This window comes from Fukomys damarensis, unplaced genomic scaffold (genome assembly GCF_012274545.1).
Source record: "Fukomys damarensis isolate Sample0158 unplaced genomic scaffold, DMR_v1.0_HiC HiC_scaffold_35, whole genome shotgun sequence".
NCBI classification, from domain to species: domain Eukaryota; kingdom Metazoa; phylum Chordata; class Mammalia; order Rodentia; family Bathyergidae; genus Fukomys; species Fukomys damarensis.
Genome location: NW_022900947.1, coordinates 53,473,839 through 53,496,894, shown reverse-complemented (window position 1 = coordinate 53,496,894; position 23,056 = coordinate 53,473,839). Strand labels below are relative to the sequence as shown.

Here is a 23,056-nt window from a genome sequence, read left to right as displayed (position 1 = left end):
TCTTACCTGTGGCCCTGTGCAGGCCAGAAATGTGCCCAGGTTGAAAGGTCTGTCTCCCTTTGAACTCCTGTATGAGAGAACCATCCACAGAAACTGCATCTTCATCAGTAGGAAAACCAAGGTAGACTTCAGGCAAATGATGTCACTAGCTCAGCTTCAGCAAATCCTGTCTGCTTTGAGGCAAACAGACACTAGACCTATTCCAATTCATGAGCCCTGGACTCTGGGTACTTGTCAAGGCTCTAGACACACAATACATAAGCAAAGCACATAGGGAAGGTCACTACATGGTGGTTCTTTTGACCCTCATTCCAGTGAAAGTGACAAAACATGACCCCTGGATTCATCACTCCTGTAAGATTGTTGGTAAACCTCTCCCCAAAGCAAGAAGTTATGGAGATCTCATCTGTAGAAGAGGAGGACAAAAAGCCAGAGGAACCCTTCATTTCAAATCTGATTAGTGAGATGTGTAAAACATGGGAAACAGTGCAAACTGTTCTAGAAAAGCACCAACCAAAGTTGCTTGGATGTAGCTAAGGCTCTAGCCATGTAAGTGATGTATCTGCTTAATGAAAATTCAATGTCACATTTCTGTAAAATCCTAAAAAATAAGGCAAAAGCCATTGTCATTGGATACATTCCATGTTAAATTTCAGGAAGAGAAAAAGATTACACTGAACCAATAGATAGGAGTAATTCCCTTAGTGATAATGAAAGACATCCTATTCAAGCACCCTCTTGCATCTTGTCTGACTCATATCAGCTCTGGATGTTTCCATAGGTAACTGCAGTTTAATTTGTTCATTTTTCTTCATGTTCTGTATTATTTTATGGTATTGTAATTATTTATAGATGAACATTTCGGAGTTTTAGTATTAGTCTTCTGAGTTTCTATTATTTCTCAAAGGGGAAATCACTTTGATAGATGTTTTGAGTTACAATCATGTCTCCAGAAAGAATTGTTCCCAAATCAAAGTATGACTGTATGGGTTTTGATGTAATGTCAGTGAAACATTTGGCTTCCCCACATCTTTTTCCCTTTTGAAGTATGGAAGAATGCTATACTTTTTGTCTTGGATATCCCCCAAAAGTGCATGCATTCATAGCTTGGCTCCTCCCTGTGGCACCATCAGGAGGTTGTAGAATATTTAGTAGGTAGGGTCAAGTGGAAGAAAGTTTTCATTAAATTTGCCCAATGCAGGGGACATTGACAACCTAGATCTTCTGCTTCCGCTTTCTTTTCGCAGCCATAAAATAAGGGGCTTCCTTTGCCTCCTACCTATACCTTTCTGACCATATTTTCTCACCAGAGACCCAAGAACAATGGCCCACATGACTAGTGAAAACTCTAATGCTTTCAGTAAAAATTAGACTTTCCACTTAGAATATGACTATCTCAGGTATTTTGATACAATTACACGAAGCTAACTAACATGGGAGAGAATAAAATGAGCAATAAAAGTTCATTATTTTTAATGATAGTAATATAATTTTTTATTGTCAGGAATTATGTATGTGAAGAATAACAAACAATTCCAAGCAAACTCCTCTTTACCAGGGTGAAGTGATTTAATCAAGACACTGATGAATTATCCAGTGGGGAAAAGCTTAGAGATTCTCCCACAAGTGTCTCTGTGGAGCACAGCAAGTTGAAGGGAAACTCTCCCACAGAAAATTATGCACAGACTGTTCTATAAAACCTCTGAATTTCAAGCCACCAGAAACATATGCAAAATTAGCTTCTTTTAGTTAAAATGTGCTGTGTCACAAGTATTCTGTTATAGGAACATAATCAAGGAACTCAATCAAGAAAGAAATTTAGTTAATTCCATACAAAATAGAATTGCATAATTCAGTAAATAACTACTAAATATTGAATTATATACTCCAAAATCATAAATTGTGAGGTATATATGTATTTTATACCATCAAAACTTGTTTGAAAATGCTCGACTCATAGCATTCAAGAAATGCAGATTCAGCAATGGTATTGTTTGATCTCTAGTTCTATGTAAAGGAGATTGCAGGTGTAAGAACTACTTGATTATCATTGTTCTTGATAGTGCCACAAAATGTATGTTCAAAACAGGTGACTTGAAATGCCATGTCAGCCTTTGGTGAAAATAGCAGGTATTAAACTAAGGGAACAAATTTTTATGGCCCTGAAGTCTTCTAGATTCTGTTTGTTCACTGGAAATCTATATGAACAGGAAGTTCATAGCATTTCATTACTCTGAAGTAGGAGTTATGCTTTAACTCTGAATTGATTTGTCTTTTGATATAAGCATTAAAATTAGAGAATAAATGCCAACTAGAAGCTTTACAGTGTGACAAAATAATTACAAAGTGGACCTTAGTCCTTCTGCTGAAGAACCTGTATGCTATTTTGTCTCTGAAAGTTGTAGAAAAGTGGTGATGTGGCTCACAGAATGCAAAATCTTCACCAACATGAAGATAATGTGAATGCACTTTGCCTCACAGATGGTGCCTATCCTGACATCATCAGCTTCCATTCTCATTGATCCGTTGATCCCTATAAATTGCCTGATACTGAGTTTGAAGTTTACATCTTTGAGTAAAAGTCATTTTGAACAATTTTGTACAAAATGGGCCCATTATTGGCTCTTTGAATTTCCAAAGAACATTACAGACATATTTTTGACCACTGCAAAAAGCCATTGAGAAATATCTTTTGATAACTTCACAAAGCCCAGCAGAGACACAGCTCTGAATAAGAAACTTAGGAAAACACCTACAAGAACCAGAGTTCAAGGTCTTTCTTGCAGTTGCCTTTGTTCTCTGTTGTGCACCACTAGCTCATTTATTCTAACTACCCTTTGTGTAAAATCTCCACTTCAGTTTTGTCTACACCTATAGAAAGCTCAATGAAGACTCCATTCCCTCATTCCTATGTGTCTGTTGTTCTGTCAGAATTAGGTGACCAACTAACACTCTTGGAGAGCATAATGAATGCATTATATGTGTTTTATTTTAAATTTTGGTTAGTGGAATCAGTTTTAAATGAAATTCTAGGTAAGTTGTGTCTGTAATTGTATTAGTGGAGCGACTCTTTATGGAGCATTGAGGAAATTGCATACCCTTGTGTAACTCAGTTTTCTCATTTATTCATTAAAATATCCATATAAATGCTCAAAGTTGGCTTTCTCAATCTTCACATTTATCAATGAATGCATAAAATCATGTCTTCATCACTAAAATATTTTTGAAAAATAGACATAATTAGTTATCTCATTTTTTTTACAAAACCTGGATTTCAATTAAAGAAAATATGAAATAAAATGAAAGGGAGCAAAAAAATCTATTTTAATCATTTGTGAAATTTTCTACCTGTTACTTTCATAAAAATATGAAAGCACATATATGCATGCTAGTATTGGCCATTTCTTAGTGTGAGCTACATATAATAGTTATTGTCAAGATTTCTGACATACTCTCTAAAACCTCAGAATTTACTTCAAGATACTAGGATCAAGGGAGCAGCTTTCAAATTTTAAAATTATGGTGAGTATCCCTGGGAAACCCATTTCTACAGGTATTTCTAATTGGTTGTGGAGCTTGAAAAGTTTGGAATTTATGTTACTTTTGCAGACTTGAAGAGAAAATAAATCAATTTTTAATTCTGTGCTGGCTAAATTTAGGAATTCTTTCTGATTATGAATATACTAAGTAATATTAGAGCTGAAAGTCTACTCATGTGAGTTACTTAATTGTACTTTAAAATTTTAGTATATATAAGTTTATGCACATCTTGTCTATATTATTTCAACTCATTTCAGGAACTTCCATGGTATACTGTTTAAATTCTCTCAGTTTTTTGTTTTGTATGTTTTTTACTTAAAAGAGATCAAGGGCCGGGGATTTAGCTCAGTGGTTCTGCTGCCTGCCTTGCAAGTGCAAGGACCGGAGTTCAATCCCCAGTACCAAAAAAATAAAAATAAAATAGATCAAAAATCTAAAAGTAACAACTAAAAAATTTGGGTGTGGTAGCTCACAACTGTAGTCCCCAGCTATACAACAGGCTGAAGCAAGAGGATCAACTGAATCCAGGGTTTCTAGGCTAACCATGACACCAGAGTAAGAGACTATCTCAAAAAAAAAATTAACAGTAGAAACATAATAGAAAAACAGTGGGTAAATACGTGTGACCTTGAATTTCACATTTATTCCTTCTGTATGTACCCAAAACCAAAGGCAATGAAACTGAAGTTGATAAACTGGACTTCATCCAAATATATACACAAAACACCTCAGTAATATCTCTAAACATCAATAGCCTCAATTCTTCAAGTAAGATGAAAATTGACTGGCTGAATAAACAAAAATAGATTCCAACACTCTATTGGATTTAAGAAATGTTTCTAAATAAAAAAGATATTTATAGACTAAAAATTAAATGATGGAAAAATATTTCATGCAGTAGGACCCCTCAAAAAAGCAGAGGTAGAAATTTCAATCTCAGAATAGATAATCACCGAGCTAAAACTGATAAGGGTTACAAAGAAGATAACTACATTCTACTTAAGTGAACAATCCAATGAGAAGTGATAAAGTTTAAGTGATAATATTTATAAATACTGAATACTGTAGCAACTAAATTCATAAGATAATTATGGCTGAATAAAAAAGATCAAATAAATACACAATCGTAGTGGTGCCTCGTAACACCCCAGTTTCATAAATAGACTGAACAACTAAACAAAAACTCAATAAAGAAATATCAGTATTAAACCACACCCTTGAACATGTGAACTAAAAAACACTTACAAAATATTCTATTCCAGGGGCTGGGGAATAGAATAAGTGTTTCCACCATCTGCCTCACAAAGTGCAAGGTCCCAAGTTTGATCCCCCATAAAAAAAAAATCCATCCCAGTACAACAGTATATACATTCTTTACTGCAGCACACAGATCTTTTTTCAAAATATATCATATACTAGCACACAAAGCCTGCTTAAGTAAATTTAAAGGAATTAAAATTATCCAGACTCTAGAAAGAAAAACTCAGAAAATGAAGTCAATGGAATTGAATGGGGGCAGAAACAAAGCCTGTGCAATTAAAATAGAAATAAAGGGCAGAAGAATCAGAGAAAGGTAGAACAACCAGGATATTTAACAACATCCTCTAAACAAACAATGGGTCACAGAAGAAATAAACAATATTAAAGGACTTCCAGAAGTTAATAATAATCCTGGTACAACTCACCAAAACCTCTGGGACATTATGAAAGTAGTCCTATGAGGAAAGTTTATAAAAATCAACACTCACATTTGGAATACCTCATGGAAAATTTTAAGGTACTTGAAAAACAGCAACATTCCAGGTCCAAAAATAAACTGAGGAAAATTATAAAGACTAAAGGGGGATCTGTGAAATAGGAACTGAAAAAACAACCTAGAAAATCAAAGAATGAAAAGCTAGTTCTTTAAAAGAATAAAAACAATAGATAAGTCCTAGACCAGACTTAGGAGGAGAAAGAGGGAAAAGATTCACATCAATGAAATTATAAATGAGAAAAGACAAAATCACAACAGACACTGTCAAAAGCCAAAAGATAGCAATTTGTTTGAAAAATTGTATTCAATGAATTGCAAGTTTGAAGAAATAGACAAATTTCTACATTCATAAATTAGAAAAGCTACTAAAAGAAACCATATGTGTTTAAAAAACAATAACAAGCAATGAAATTGACACAGTGACAAAAATTTACCAAATTTTAAAAAATAAAGATAAAGTCCAGGACATGATGCATATAATGGCTGAATTCTTCAAAACCTTTAAGGATGTTCTATCAACAATAATCTACATGTTCTCAAAAGAGAGAAAGGCAAGAAGTCCTTCCAAATTCAATTATGTAAGCCAGTGGTCATCCTAAGGCTAAAACTAGATAAAGACCTAATTAAAAAAGAAAACTGTAGGCCAATCTCCCTAATGAACATAGATGAAAAACTCCTCAATATCATATGTTGGTTTCATCTCAGAGATGTAAGGATAGGATACCTCAACACATGTAAGCCCTTAAATGTAATACATCACACAAACAAACAAGGCAAAATAACGCATGATCATAGCAAAGGATGCAGAAAAGGCTTTTGACAAAATGCAACACTGTTTCATGATGATAAAAACTATCAAAATAAACAGGTTTAGAAGGGCCATATTTTTCCCATTGTTTATTGGTACATTTAAAGCAAACAATACAGTTACATTTATCATTGGGATCTTGTACCTTTACATGATATATCTTGGTTCTTATTTTTCCCCATACTCCTGCCCTCCCTTTACCCCCTTCACCCTTCCCTATTTACAAAGACTTTGTTACCAATTTTTCCTTTTTTCACATTTTTTCTTTTCCCTTATTTCCTTTCCCCTTCCCTTCCCACTTCCCCTTTAGCCATTTTCTTCCTATTTCACATTATCAATTATATCATTTGAACCTTATTTATACTTCTAGTTTTTCATACTTGAATTTGACAAAGCTATTTATGAAAAAGCATCTGTCAAAAATACACTACATGGAGAAAAACTTCCACAAAATCAGGAATATGACAAGAGTGTCCATTATCACAACTTCTATTCAACATAGTACTTGAAACATTAACTGGGGAAATTATATATATATATATATATATTGAAAGAACTCCAGATATGATTTTTTGAAGATGACATGATATTCTACCTAAAATACCTCTAACAAAAAACTCAGAATTAATAATCAATTACAGCACTGTAGCAGGATACAGTTTGATGCACAAAAATCATTAGGATTTGTGTACACAAGAACGAGAAGTTAATTGTGAAAACAATACCATACACAGTAGCTTTGAGAAAAATGAAACGTCTGGGAATTAACCTAACCAAGGAAGTGTAACGTGACTGTAAAAAACAAAACAAAACAAACAAACAAAAACTTCAGTATTCTGAAAAAGGAAATTGAAGAAGACATGAGAAAATGGAAAGATGTCCCCTTCTCCTGGATAGGCAGAAGTAATATTATCAAATGGGCACGCTCATAAAACTGGTATACAGATTCAATGCAGACCCAATCAAAAAACAACTACATACTTCTAAAAGAGGTCTAGAGAAAAGAATCCTAAAATTCACATGGATTGAGAAGAGATCCAGAATAGCCAAAACAGTTTTGAGTAATAAGACCAAATCAGGAAGTCATATAATACCTAATTTCAAACTATACTAGGAAATAATCACAATAAAAACAGGATAGTACCAGAACAGAAACAGGTACATGGACCAATGAAACAGATTAGAGAATACACAAACATCCCCACACACATTTAGCTGTTTGATCTATGACAAAGGGAACAGAAGCATACATGGGAAGAAAGGTAGCCTATTCAACAAGTGTTGTTAGGAAAACTGGAAAAATGTTTGCAGAAGATAGAAACTGGACCCAGTTAAAAGTTAAACATTAAAAGAGAAACACGGAATCAACTGGAAGATAAAATATGTGAAACACTTGAAGCCATAGGTGTAGGAAAGGATTTTCCAAACAGAACTATGATTGCCCAAGAAATAACAGCATAATCACCAAAATCAAAATGGATGAAAAGTTAAACATTAAAAAAGAAACACGGAATCAACTGGAGGATAAAATATGTGAAACACTTGAAGCCATAGGTGTAGGAAAGGATTTTCCAAACAGAACTGTGATTGCCCAAGAAATAACAGCAAAATCACCAAAAAGAATTGCATCAAATTGAATTTCTTCTGCATAGCAAGGGCATCAACTAGTAGAGTGAACAGACAAGATACCAGATGGGGAAAAATATTGCCAGGAACTGCTCAGACTGAAGACTAATATACAGAATATATAAAGTGATCTCATGTAAATTAGACCCCTAAAATAAAAACCTATTCAGGAAATGGACAAGTGAAATGAATAAAAACTTCACAGAGGAAGAAAGTACCAATGGCTAACAAATATATAAAAAAAAGTTCAACATCTCTGACCATTAGAAAAATGCAAATTAAAACAATGCTAAATTTTTATCTTACTCCAGAAAGAACAGAAATTGTTAAGAAAATTTTTAAAAACTAATTCTGGTGAAACTTTGGTCAAAATGGAACCCTCCTACATTGTTGATGAGAATCCAAACTCGTACATACATTATGAACATCAGTATGGAGATTTAATAGCTAAATCCTAAAAGCAGCTTGTATACCCATACATAGACAACTGAATAAAGAAAATATAATAATGGAATATTACTTACTTATAAAAAATAAATTTTACACATTTATAGAAAAATTGATCCACCTAAAAAATGGAATTTTGAGTAAAATTAACCACATAACTACTGAAATAACTATATTGTATCTCTCATTTGAGTAAGGCAAAGTACAAAGAGATCAATAGAGGGTGGATAGAAAGAGACAGGGTAATGAAGGATCTCTTGTAAATGGGAAGGGGTAAAAGAGACCAAGGATGAGGGCTGGGGAGGAGTAGCAGGGAAAATAAGTAGAATAAAGATATGCCATTTAGAGGGCAGGGGATTTGGCTCAGTGGTTCTGCTGCCTACTTCACAAGCAAAAGGGCCCAAGTATGATCCCCAGTACCCCCCCAAAAAAGATATGCCATTTAAATGAACCTAATACACTCATGGAATGTAAACATTATTTGCTAAATATTGAGTGGAGATTAATGATGTTAATCAGAATGAAAATGTGGGTAAAGGACACCAGAAGAAGAGGGAGGGGGATATAGTAGGGAAGTAACAAAAGGAAGCAAGTTGTAGTCAGTGCCCATACCAAGCCCCCAAGAGCCAGTGAAATGCATGCACTGCAAACACATCCTAATAAAAGAAACAAAGGCAACATGAAAGAAAAAGAAGTGAGATTTCAAAAAAGCAGATGATAAATATCGTAATCCTTCACCATGTCCTTCACTCTCATGTAAGTCTTCTGCTTGATCTAGTTTTACCAACTTCAGGAAACAGTAGATTTTAAGGTTCTGCTTAGAGCTCAATTCACAATAAAATGACATGTACAATTTTAGGGTTATTTCATCACACTACGATTTCTTATGTTCACTAACAGAACAAGTATAGTAAGCTTCAAAGCACCATAGCAATAGTGTGTAAATACTTACTTAGGGAAACTAGTGTTTCCTCAATCCTAATAAGGTCTGGTCTAGCTCGGTAATTGTGAACCTATGGGGCATGTGCCAGAGAGGACACTTTTTTTTTTGGTACCATCGATTGAACTTGCGACCTTGTGCTTGTGGGCCACTGAGCTAAATCCCCAGCTCAGAGGACTCTTTCTAGCATTTGAAGCTCTAAAAGTTTTACCATCACTTATTTAATAAGTATATATGAGTTAAATAACAGCATATAATTGAGGTATCAAGTTACCAAAAAGGTTTTGGAATATAGTATCAGAAAAATATATCTAACAAGGTTAGTCATAATGTCAGATCATTTTCCTGTTGAACTAATTACTGGTAAATCCAGAGAGACTAAAAAATAAGTTCATAATGTAACTAAAAATTCACAAAAATAAATATTTTAATAAGAATGATAAACTAATTCATTTTACCAAAGATTTATTCAAATCATGAGAACATAAAAAGGATCATGGAGTTTTTCTTAATTTCTGGGACTTTGGGATTTATTTAACTTATGTAAGGGATCATTAACTCCCAGGATATTGAATGGAAATCTAAATTTTATTAATTTAATTACTAATACCACCTGGAACTACAGAATTACAATGCATTAAAAAAACACCTAAATAAACACATAAGCATGAACAGAGATTTTATAGTGTTCATCCTTAATATTTTAGTCACAAATCAGGCAATAAATTAATACAAATATCACTGATATATCAAAACATTATATTTCACCCAAATTGTATTTCTTTTTTTTTTCTTTTTTTTGGGGGGGTTGTTTTGAGATAGGGTCTCACTATGCAGTTGAGATTGACCTGGAACTCACTATGTAGCCCTGGCTGGTCTTGAACTCACAGTGATCCTCCTGCCTCAGCCTCCCAAGTGCTGGGATTACAGATGTGCACCACCATGTCCAGCCCAAATTGTATTTCTGAGAAAAACTAAGACAAGTTAACATTTATTCTCAATAAGAGTAAAAGTTTATGAGGCATTATTTATGCAGAAACATTTAAAGTTTTATTTCCTCCTCATGTGGCTGGCTTGTCTGATGGAAGCTTGGGCTGCATTTTAGGATGAGGACACAGACAACCTTAAACACTCTGGATGACGTCTGAGTTTATCTGAGTGAATAACATACTCAATAGGGTTCCAGTTGCATTTGGGGACCCATGAGTTGCTTGAAAGTCCTAGACTGACACTCCAGCAATGTAGGAACCCAAGGTGAAGTGGGAAGTGAAATGTGTGTGTAGTGAGGGAAAGAGCTGCGAAGAATTTGAGGGATGATGTCTGAAAAGAACAGAGCTGAGGGGAAAAAAAGTGTGGTAAAGGAAAAAGGAACAGAAGTTATGGGAAGGGAGGAATGTTCTAGGAACAGGTGTGGCTCTTCCTTAAGTTTCCCTAAATGGCCTTGAAGTTCCATATTGCTCATACAAAAATGACAGCTACAAGAAAGAAAGCATGGAAAGTTGAAAAAGTGTAAAATAAAGGGTTTCACAAAGAGTTCTCATTCTACCAAGATGTTCCTACGGGAAGTAAAGGAAGGCCTACTAACTAGCCAGGCACAAGAAAATTTCTACCCAGGAGTCAGGGATGAAAGTAAGAATCCCCACTCCACAGAGCATGGAGCAAGTATGATGTCCAGCCAAACCGGTGCCTTTTGATCAAAGAAGCCTGTAAATATAACAATTTCTGCTCACCTGGGACTCATATTCAGCCCTGCTATGCTGAGACATCTAGGAAACTAAACTTGCCTCTGTTTCTCTTAGCTCTTCCTCAGCTTATGGAGAAGAGTGTTATTCATAACAGTGTCTGTCCTTGCCGCTTCTACAGATGGTCTTCCAGAGTAGTGGTTCAGAAGTTTGACTCATTAACTGATAGCCAAGCAACTAGTCAGGAGTGAAGATGAAGGTTTCAAAGATACTCACTTATGGTCCTTGGTGGGAGGCCCAGGACTCCAGTGATGAATTCTACCCTCTCTGCATTGCACTATCCTAATTGAAATCAAAACCTTTTTTGTGAATTTGATTAAAGACAGTCAGGTGGACATTATCTTGGAACTCCACAATGTCTAAATATACCAGCCAACCAGAATATATCCGAAATTAGGCCAACTCTGAATATAAGGAAAGGGTGCTTTACTGACAAGATGTTAGGGAAGGATTGTGGGAAGAAAACTGCTAAGAAGAAAAAGGCCTTATGTGGTGGAGATTCTGACCTAATTAAATAATTGTTGAAGAAAGGCCTCAGAGATTAGATATCACATAAAGGAGTTTGAGTAACTTGAAAATTCATTAAGGAACATCAGATACTAATATTGGTGAATGTCTAGCAATCTAATTTAACAGCATTCTAACTTAAAGCACATTTGCTTCAAATGAAGAACTCACAGAATGATACCCATTCACTGCATGCAAACAGGAAGCCTTAAAGCCAAGTCCTATGTGAGAAGTAATATAAGAGAAGATTGACTGGAATTCAATGAAGGAGAAAATAATTTTTGTAAGTATGTATGACTCCAGTTTATCTCTTGTACAAACACCCAAAGACAGAAAAATATACACACACACAAAAACATGCACACACACACAAATACTTACACACACACACACACACACATATATATATATATACATAATAAAGGAAATTCACTTTATGTGCTAAATCACTTTCCAATAAGACTGTGTGGGGAGGTCTATTAAAAAATACAGAAAACAGTATAGAGATACATATATATACATAATAAAGGAAATTCACTTTATGTGCCAAATCACTTTCCAATAAGACTGTGTGGGGAGGTCTATTAAAAAATACAGAAAACAGTATAGAGATTTCTAATAAAATTAAAAATCAGCTTATGATTCAGTGATTCCACTTCTTGTACAAAGTTAATTGAAGGAGCTTGGTAATCATAGCAGCTCTGTTCCTGAGAGTAAGTAGATAAAAGCAACTTATATGTCTGTTCACAGATTTATTGACAAACTACATAAAGTATATACATACAGAAATATGCTTAAGGTCTTATAGGCAATTGAGACATATGCGACATTTAATAAACTTTTCTTCTGATGATAAAAAATAAAATTTATTCTGTACCTGTTAATGCTAACATTCATGGGAGGCACCATTGGTTGGCTTTGTAAAACATGCTGAGCTCTGTCCAGTGTCTTCTCTGAGAGTCTGTGAATGTTACTGGGATTGGAGGTACTGGAGTCTCCTTCTGGAGGCAGTTTCTAAATTCTTTCTATCCTGAGCAAAGGTGATGTTAAATTAAGTAAAATTAGCCCCTCAAAATACAAGATAAATATTATGTGTGAATCCAATTATATGATGTGATTAAATGAGTTAGATTCACAGAAATAGAAATTAGAGGTAGGCCAAGGAGTCAAGAAAAAAATGACAAGGATTTCTTGAATTTGAGAATTTTTCAGTATTACAGGATGAAAATATTCTGGAGATTGGTTACAAAGGATTATGTGTTACATTACTGAACTGAAAGCCTGTTTAGATATAAAAACAAATTATATGTATAAAATATAAATACATATATTTAATTACTTTATAAAAGAGCCACTACTCTAATAACTCCTAGTACTACATGATTTCCTTTCCTCAGTAGATTTTTCCAGTGCTTTCAACTGTGTGGCCTGCTGTTGCTCTTTTGTGATGGAGCCAGTTCTGTCTTTACAGGAAAGAGAAGGCTTTGCTCAGAGTTCTGGAGAACATGGTGTTATGCTGTTTTCTCTGGGGTCAGTGGTTGGGAATATGACAGAAGACAGCCACGGTAATTGCATCAGCCCTTGCTCAAATTCCACAAAAGGTGAGATAAAGTGCTTTAGTGGTGGACAACTACTTAAGGAGGCTGTAAAGAGTCTGATTACAGAAACTTCCATGGTGAGAGATGCACCTTCATGATTTCACTCATGAAGTCCACAAGTCACTTTTGGAACAAGATATCAGCCATGTTTTGAAGGAACACACAGGATCCTTTGTGTAACATTGTGATCAGATAGACATATATTTAACAAGTGCATTGTAAGCTTGGTTTTAGAGTAGTATCATAGGCAGAGACACAGAGCTCACCAAATTCTGCCCTGTTCTTTATTCACTTTACTTCAAGATTTATTGAGAACAGTGGGTATACTACAGAACTTATGAGGATCTGATTAAATTTTAATGACTCAAAGCAGCAGCACATTAAAGATATGCAAGTATTGTATAGTCAGATGTGCAACACCTCCTGTTAATCTTCCTCCTTTGCTACCATAAATACTGGAAAGGGCCTATCCATAATGCTACTCTTGGTGCTATTCAGAAAAAGGATGAAAATGACTCACCCAGAGCAAGAATTAAGTATAACTGTCAATTTGGTTCACTTGGGAGCTGCCTAAGGAATTGGTAAATGATACTTTTAAGTGTGTCTGGATAGGGAATGGGAACATGACCATGGATTATGGTCTCTTTGCCCTTCCTTTCTGGCATGGTTCCAAGCCACCAAAAACTAAGCAGCTTTGCTCTGCTGTGCCCTTACACCATAAGGTATTCCCCTTGAAGTTAGCCAACCATGGACTGAATCTGCTGAAATCAGGTCAGATAAACTTCTCTTTTTTCAGTTGTGAGTGTTGGGTACTTTATTTGAGCTATAGGGAAGCTGCCCAATACAGAAAATTGGTACCAGACAAATGGGGTCATTGCTGTGACTAAATGTATTCACATGGCTTAGAAGTATTTGAAACTGAATTGTTTGAGGAAATTGGAAAAGTTTGGAGATATTAGGTAGGGAAGTACAGGATACTGTGAGTAGAGCTTGAGTAGAAATGCTGGTCAGAGCCCAGAACACAATGCTAATAGGAAAGGAAGTCCATCAGTGAGCTCCTGGGGGCTGTGTTTGAGGTTTCTGTTTTTGAATGAAGCAGAATGTACAGACAGAGCAGACTCTCAGAAGTCAGTGCTGCTAGGACTGGGGAACATCTGCTCATGAGAGCCATAGGCAATATGTGGAAACCTCCTCAGAGAGAAGTTATATGAGTTGCAACCAGCAAGGTCATAGGGATGTGGCCACTCAAGTTCTTTGGAACTCCTATATCACCATCACATATCCCAGATGCCAGGCATCAAGTTACAGGCCTTACAGATTACCCTACTGAGTTTCAGGCTCACTTTCCTCTGATTTTTTCCTACCCTGCTGTTTCTCCTCCTTGGAATGGAAAGGTTTACCCTAGACCACTGAACCATGGGATTATGTAACTTGATTTTTATTTTACAGGGTTCACAGATGAGACTCTGAATCTCAGAGGCTTTTACTTGCATTTCTGAACAATGCTAGCTCTGGTGATACTTTGGGAAGGGACTATCAGATTTTCAGTTGCACATAGCATAGTTATACCAAATTAGGAATAATTATGAACTGATTATTATCTTTATTGGGTACCAAGTAAGGTTTAAGGAAATGTCCTTGAGTGTCAAAGTGAAAAGGAGTGGAATGTTGATGTAAAGTTTAATTGTTAACCTGATTGTATCACTAACTGCAAAGTGGGCCAGTGAAGCACATATCTTAGTGTTTCTAGAAAAATCATGAAGGCACGACTTGGGGTATTTTATGACCCATTCCTCTCTGGCACTGCCTTACTTTCTAGCCAACAACATCTAAACAACTTTGTTCTGCCATGCTCTTCTCCCTTGAAGTTTCTCACTTGGAGCCTGCCAACCATTGACTGAATCTACTGAAACTGTGAGCCAAATAAACTTCTCCTTCAGCTGTAGGCCTCAGATTCTTTGACTTTGTCACACTTAGGAAAAGACTTCAAATACATCAACTTTGTGCACAAGTACCAAATAAATCAGCTAGACTTAGAAAAAGCAAAATCTCAACCTACTATGGTAGATTTGCCTCTACAATACCTCAGTGAGGAAAATGTAATAGAAAGTGTCAAAAAATGAGAATCAAGACTTGTCATGTAGAGGTACAAGATCCCAACAATGAATGTAACTGTACTGTATCCCTAAAATGTACCAATAAACTCAATTAAAGCTGAAAAAAATCAAATAAATATCCTCATATGGCACTTTTAAAAGGCAGCATTAATTTAGCACTTCAAAATTAATATAAAATATAGATTCTTCAGTGTATAGTCAGATACTTACATAGATAGTTGCAATAGAATATTAGTAACTATTTCTGAAATGGAAACAAAGTCTTTGTAAATATGGGAGTGGGGAAGGGTTGAAGGAAGGGCACGGGTATGGGGAAAAAATGAGAACAAAGACCTTTCATGTAAAGGTACAAGATCCCAATGATAATTGTAACTGTGCTGTATACCTAAAAAGTACCAATAAACTCAATGAGAAAAAAAATCTACACCTAGGCATATAATACTCAAGATCCCAGAAACTCAAAAAAAGAGAAAAATACTACAAGTGTTAGAGAAAGAAAAACAAATCATATATGAAGGAAAGCCCATCAGAATCACAGCAGACTATTCAATGCAAAACCTAAGTCAGGGAGAGCCTAGAATGAGGTATTTCAAACTCTAAAAGAAAACAACCTCCAACGGAGGCTGATGCATCCTGCAAAACTCTTTCACATTTGATGGCAAAATAAGATACTTCCATGACAAATAACACCTGAGAAACTTCATGAATACCAAACCAGCACTCCAAAGAATTCTAAAAAATTATCCTAGAGAAAGATAATGAAGGTCGCAACTCCATGAGGCCCAACAGAGCAAATCCATCAGGCAAGACAATTAATTAAAGAGAGAGGGTGAAAAATAAAAAATAAAAGAGCCAACAACAGGAAAATAACAATGATAAGTCAATACATACCATTTATAACCATCAATGTTACTGCCCTCAATTCACCAATCAAAAGAAATAGACTGGCAGAATAGATTAACAAGCAAAATCCAACAGTATGCTATATACAAGAAATGCACCCAGTTTAAAAAAAAAATCATACACTGAAAGTAAAAGCATAGAAAACAGCTATTCATGAGACAAAAGCCCTGAAAAAAAGCAGGGTAGGTATCTTATTTACAAACAAAGTAGATTTCAAATCAAAACTAATTAAGAGAGACAAGGAAGGTCACTATATCCTTTTAAAAGGAAAAATCTGTGAGGACTAAATGACACTCATAATATTTATGCACCAAATACTAATGTCCCCAACTATACAAAACAAATATTAAAGGTCATGAAACACTAAATAAGCACTAATACATTTGTAGTGGGGGACCTCAATGTGCCCCTGTCACAAATAGTTCATCAAGACAAAAAATCAGAAACAAAATATTAGAACTGAACAAAGCTTTTGAACAAATGGACTTAATAAATGTCTACAGAGTTTTTCACAACACAAAATAAGAATATACTTTCGTTTTGGTTGCACATGTGTCATTCTCCAAAATGGACCACATACTAGCTCATACAACATGTTTAAGTAAATGCAAAGAAATTGAGTTTATCTCCTGTATATTATCTGACCATACTGAAATTAAACAGAATAAGAAATAAGCATAGAATATAATAAGAATAGAATAGAATAAGAAACTATAAGAACTCCACAAATACATGGACATTGAACAACACTCTCCTGAACCAAGAATAGGTCACAGAAGAAATCAAAGCAGAAATTAAACAGTTGCTACAACTAAATGCCAGTGAAAATACAACATACAAGTATTTACAGGACACAATGGGAGCAGTTCTACCAGAGAAATTCATACCAGTGACTACCCATACTAGGAACACAGAGTGAGCTCAAATAAATAAACTAATGATGAACCTCAATCTCTTAGAAAAAGAAGAGCAAGATAAACCCAAAGATCATAACAGGTATTAAATTATAAAGATCAGAACAGAAATCAATGCAATGGATATTGCATATTGCCAAAATATCAATGGATCAAAGAGTTGGTTTTTCAAAAGAATAAATAAAATTGATAAACCCTTAGCCAAGCTTATCACCCAAAGGGAAAGAAAAGGATCAAATCCATGCAATTAGAAATGAAAATGTTGAAGTCATAACAGTTCCATCAGAGAACCAGAAGTTTTCCAATACATACTTAGAGAACCTGTACTCTAATAAAATTTTTAAAAACACAGAAAAAAGGACAGATTTCTAAATACATATGAATTAACAAAGTTGAATGAAGAAGATATAAAAATTCTAAATACCCCAATTACAATCATGAAATTGAAAATGTAACTAAAAATTTCCCAAGAAAAGCCCAGGTCCTGATGGCATCACTGCTGAATTCTACAAGACATTTAGAAAAGAACTATTGCCACTACTGTTTAAAGAACTATTGCCACTACTGTTTAAACACTTCAATGAAATTGAAAAAAAAGCAATACTTTAAAATACATTCAAGGAAGCAAGTGTTATTTTGATCCCAAAAACAAGGAAAGACCCCACAAAAAACAGAACTATAGGCCAATCTCACTAATAAACATAGATACAAAAATCCTCAATAAGATATTGGCAAACAGAAAATGCAAGATCATCAAGAAAATGATACATCCTGCCCAGGTTGGATTCATCCCAGGGATGCAAGGATGGTTCAACATACATAAATCAATAAATGAAATGCATTATATTAACAAAGCCAAGGACAAAAACCCTATGATCATCTCAATAGACACAGAAAAATAATTCAACAAAATTCAATACTGCAGAAAAATGGAATAGATGGTCTTTATCTCAACTTGATAAAGTCTGTCTATGAAAAACCAATAGCCAATGTCATACTAAATGGTCAAAAACTGAAAACCCTCACACTAAAATCAGGAACAAGAAAGTGTGTCCACTATCACCACTTCTGTTCAATATAGTTCTGGAAACATTAGCCTTAGCAATTAGACAAGAGAAAGAAATAAAAGGAATAAAGAGGAAAGGAAGATGGTAAACTATAATTATTTGCTGACAATATGACACTCTACATAAAAGACCAAAAAAAACTCTGCCAGAAGACTTCTAGATTTAATTGACAGATTCAGAAAAGTAGCAGCACACAAGATAGACACTTAAAAATCAGTAGCCTTCTTGTAGACAAATAATATCCTCACTGACAGAGAAATTAGGGAAACAATTCTTTTCACAATAGCATCCAAAAAATGAAATATTTAGGAATCAATCTAACAAATGAGGCAAAAGAAACTACACTAAGAATCTCAACACTGAAAAAATAGCTCCAAGAGGTTATAAGAAAATGGAAAGACATCCCTTGCTCCTGAGTAGAAAGAACAAATATAGTGAAAATGGCCATACTTCCAATACTGCTATACAGATTTAATGCAGTCCCAACTGAAATCCCAACAGTATATTTCACAGAACTAGAGAAAATAATCCAAAATTCATTTGGAATCAAAAGAGACTTAGAATAGCAAAAACCATTCTAGGCAACAGAGACATGGCAGGGGGTATCACAATCCCCAACTTGAAACTATATTACGAAGCCACTGTGATAAAAATAGAATGTTACTGGTAAAGAAACAGACCTGAACATCAGTGGAAGAGATTAGAAGACACACAAACAGCTCAAGACATATTCAGCTACCTCATCTTTGACAAAAGATCCAACCATTCTCACTGGAGTAAAGATAGCCTCTTGAATAAATGGTGTTAGAAAAACTGGATTTCAACTTATGATAGATTAAAACTAGACCCCTATTTTTCACCATGCACCAAACTAAAATCCAAGTATATTAAAAATCTAAATATTAAAACAGAAACACTAAACATGCTGGAGGATAACTTAGGGAAAATCTTTGATATTGGCATAAGAAAAGACTTTATGAACAAAACTTAAATTTCACATGAACTAGCACAAAGAATCAATAACTGGCATCTCATGTTATTAAAAAGCTTCTCCACTGCAAAAGTGCCAACCTACAATGTGGAAAAAATATTTTACCAGCTGTTCCTCAGACAAAGGTCTACTATCTAGAATATATAAAGAACTCAAAAAAAATCACAAGCCCCAAATATAAAGACATAATTCAAAAATGGGCATCTGAAATGTACAGACATTGCTCAAAAAGTGACAGAAAATACCTAATGTTGGCAAGGAGCTAGAGCTGCTGAGGTGTAACCTGGGATGAGTCTTAAAACAGGCACTGTTTACTGAGGATGCATTTGTTGAGCCACCTTCCATGCTTCTATGTCCATCCAGAAGTGTGTATGCAGCCACATTGACAGTCAGGAGGCAGAATCCTCATAGCTGGATTTGTGGTGATGGTCCCCACATGGGTAGAATCCAGAAGGCCACCTGTAGTACACTACATGAGCAGATCTCACAGATCCCCTGTCATGAACTGCACACAGCAATGTGAGGAGCCTACAGTGACTGTGTGAATGAAGAAAACACAAGTTAAGCATACAAGTTAGGTATCAAATTACATATTCATTCCATTTTTATCATTGCATCAAAGCTCCTCAGACCCAGACTTCAAGAAAGTAAAAAGACTTTATTGAGCCATTGCAAATGCTAGCCAGAAAACAAAGGACCTTGTCCTGGGTAGGTCTTCGTTTGGAAGTGTGCCTGCTGAACCTAATGGCCAAGGGAAATTTTGAAGTAAGACATTGGGCAGTAAAACCACACATTGTTTTCACTGAATCCACATTGGCTGTTGAGGGGCAGTTTAACACAAAGGGGATATTGAGACAGAGGGCAGCCCATTAGAAATACTTGCTTCTAGGTTGACATTAGTCATTTGGGAAAAAGTCTATCTATAAGCAGAATGCAGTAAGGCCTGGTTTTCAGCAACTGTGACCAAAAGTGAGTTGCATAAAATTATTTTAGAAAAAATATTTTTAGTTTTTTTAAGTCATCAAATGATTGATTCTAGTACCTTCACTAACCCCCTAAAATATACATACTTCCTCTTAATTTTTTCACTCTTTCACTCTAATGACTATCATTAATTATAATTGAATGAAAATGATAATGTAAGGGGATAGTCAGACAATATATTCTTTTATTTTTTGCACAGAATTTCACTAGATCACTAAACTTGGCAGGCTGAGCTTGAACTTTCAAATCCTTCTGCCTCAACACTCCAGAGTGGTGGGATCATAGACCTGCACCACTATGGCCAGCTGGAAAGTATTTTGAAGAAAGAAGTTCTTGCAAATTTGACCACTAAGACCACAAGTCTCGTATACATATGAATGAATATGTGCACATCATAGAAGAACTATTAGAAACTACAGTATTTCTGTCATGGCTCAGGTCTACATGTCCCTGCAAAGCTTCATGCAGTCATAGGTGAGGCTTTTCAGAGGTGGCTGGATCTAAGAGTGTGACCCTGGGTTTAGGGCAAAGATGTTCCCTTCCAAGTGAAGAGTGTCACCTGCCACCAAGCACTGCATTCCTACATGGAGCTCTCTGACCATTTCAGGCTTCATTGTCAAAACACTGTATCTGTAGTGACAGCTGAGAAAAGCATTATCCAAGTTGCAGAAAAATTCCTATTAAGAGATTATTGCCCAAATTACAACCAAGTCTTTTTGGATGAAACCAGCACCCGAACTCACAAGCAGAATTCAGTACACAAAATCCAAGTCATTAACTCAGTGGAAGAAGCAATCTTACTTCATTGCCATAGCGTTGAAGGGAACAATTCTCCTTCTGACTTGAATTTACTGTTAGATCAACCAAAAATTTCATCACTTAAAAGATCTGTGTCTGGTAAAGAATCCAGCTCACAGCATTATGCCAGCTTACAGCATCATTCCAAAGAAGATGAATTTGGAAGATAAAAGTCATGAAGATGTGCTTTGTGTCCAGAAGCAAAAGTCAGATTTGGAAGATAAAAGTCATGAAGATGTGCTTTGTGTCCAGAAGCAAAAGTCAGAAGTTAAAACTTGGTTTTGTGAATGTAGTCAGCCATATCCAATCAAAGATGAAGTAAGAAAGCATGTTTTCTTAATACAATGTGTTACAAATGTGTGATCTATGGAGAGGGATGCTAAGATTCAGGGGTTATATATTTACACATGAGCCATATTCATGGAGGGGAACATTTTAAAAACTTTTTTTGATGTGAGGTAGGCAAAAAAGAATTTAAAGACACTTATAACACATGTAACTGAATTGCATAATGGGTACAAATACTTTTATGAGGTGGATGAGATAAAAGATGAAACTGCCATCATCCTCTATGGTGAGTAATCTGACTTCTAACAAACCTCCTTCAAATTACTGTTGTCTATCATTTTCTGACAAACAGTTCCCCAAGGGGTAAATGACAATGGCAAATTTGTGAAGACATATTTGATTCCCAAGAAAATGTAAAACAGCATTGCATGTTATTGGCAAGTCAACAGTTTTATAGATACAGCTGTGCTCATTGCAGAAAGACCTTCCATAAGATCAAAACATTACATCGACATTGCCAAGATGAACATAACAAGGAGATAGGGATTAAATTATTCTGTGGGCTTTGTGATCTTTTTTTTATTGAGTTTATTGGTACATTTTAGGTATACAGTACAGTTACATTCATTACTGGGATCTTGTACCTTCACATGACAGGTCTTGGTTCTCATTTTTTCCCCTTGTCCCTGCCTTCCCTTTACCCCCTCCTCCCCCCTCCCATCTACAAACACTTTATTTCCATTTTCTCATATTTTTTTCTTTTCCCTTTTTACCTTTCCCCTACCCTTCCCACTTTTCCTAAGGTTTTGTAATCTTTAATGTAGAAGAAGCATTTCCAAAGCATTATAAAAAAAACCACAGCATAGATTATGTGCTTATGTCTGAAAACACTGAAAATTCAATTAAAACTGAGGATGATTTTTCAGTTGTGGAAAAGAGTAACCTGTAACCTGTGGTTTCCATGAGAGTTACATCTGTAAAGTCAACAAAACGGAAGATTATAGATGCCTCCAAGTCCTGTTGGATAAAAGAAAACTGGTTTTGCTAAGATTTGTGTTCAGCAGCAGAACAAAGTTTAGCTGACATGAACACACATCTAACAGATGCACAGAGAGGAGGAAAAAGATGAAGAGAAGCAACAGTATGTAGTCAAGTTGGGCATCTGCACCAAAGCATGTCACCATTCTAAGAGTTCTCAATAATACTTTCTTAGGAAGCATGCCTTTTTACAGAAACTGTGCCTGGCTCATTTTGGATCTGAAAAAGGAAACATACAAATTTACTGCCAGTGCCTCACATACAGAAGAAAAACTGAAACAAGCAGCGAGCTGTCCAAAAAACTCAGACAAGGAGAAAAGATCTGAAGATGTTGAGCTTCCAGATTTGGATTACCTATGAAACATGACCCATATAGTCTTTGTATATTTTGATAACTGGTCCAAATTTTTGGTCATCTACCAGGACATCTTAACCAAGGAACATATATTTGGACTTTCAAGGAGGAAACACCAACTGGAAGTCTCCACACAACTGTAAAATCTATCATTATTTGAACAGGATTGGATGTTTCTTCCTTCATCCTCAATGTAGTAAAAGGAAAGATGCTGCTGATTTTGCCATATGTATGCATGCTAGTCATCTAGATGAATGACTACCCAAGCAAATTCCTTTCACCGTCCTCTCAATAGACCAAGGTTTGCTGGAGCTAGAGTCAATTTAAGAAAACTCAGGGGCAGCTCATATATTAAACCCTTACCTCTTATAGGGAGATGTGATGTGTGTCTTGTTAAATAGCATATCTTATACCACCAAAGATGTAGAATTAGAAGATGCTATTAGAAGAAGTCTTGAGGAAATGTGATGAAAAGTGGGACCACACAGGGCCAGGCAGCCAGAGAGGCTCAGGTGGACCAGAAAGTTACTGGCATGGATGTCTCTGCAACATGCCTTTGCTTTAGAGTTCTCAGAATATCTTATCTGCTTTCTTTTTCATGTGCTGTTGTGCACAACTGTATGCAAGAAATAGAATA

General features: G+C 35.4%; 1 pseudogene; it reads left to right on the top strand.

The window, feature by feature from the left end:
• The first annotated feature begins 330 nt into the window (after nucleotides 1-330).
• Nucleotides 331-22,887, top strand: LOC104853284 (annotated as a pseudogene).
• Nucleotides 22,888-23,056: the final 169 nt, after the last annotated feature.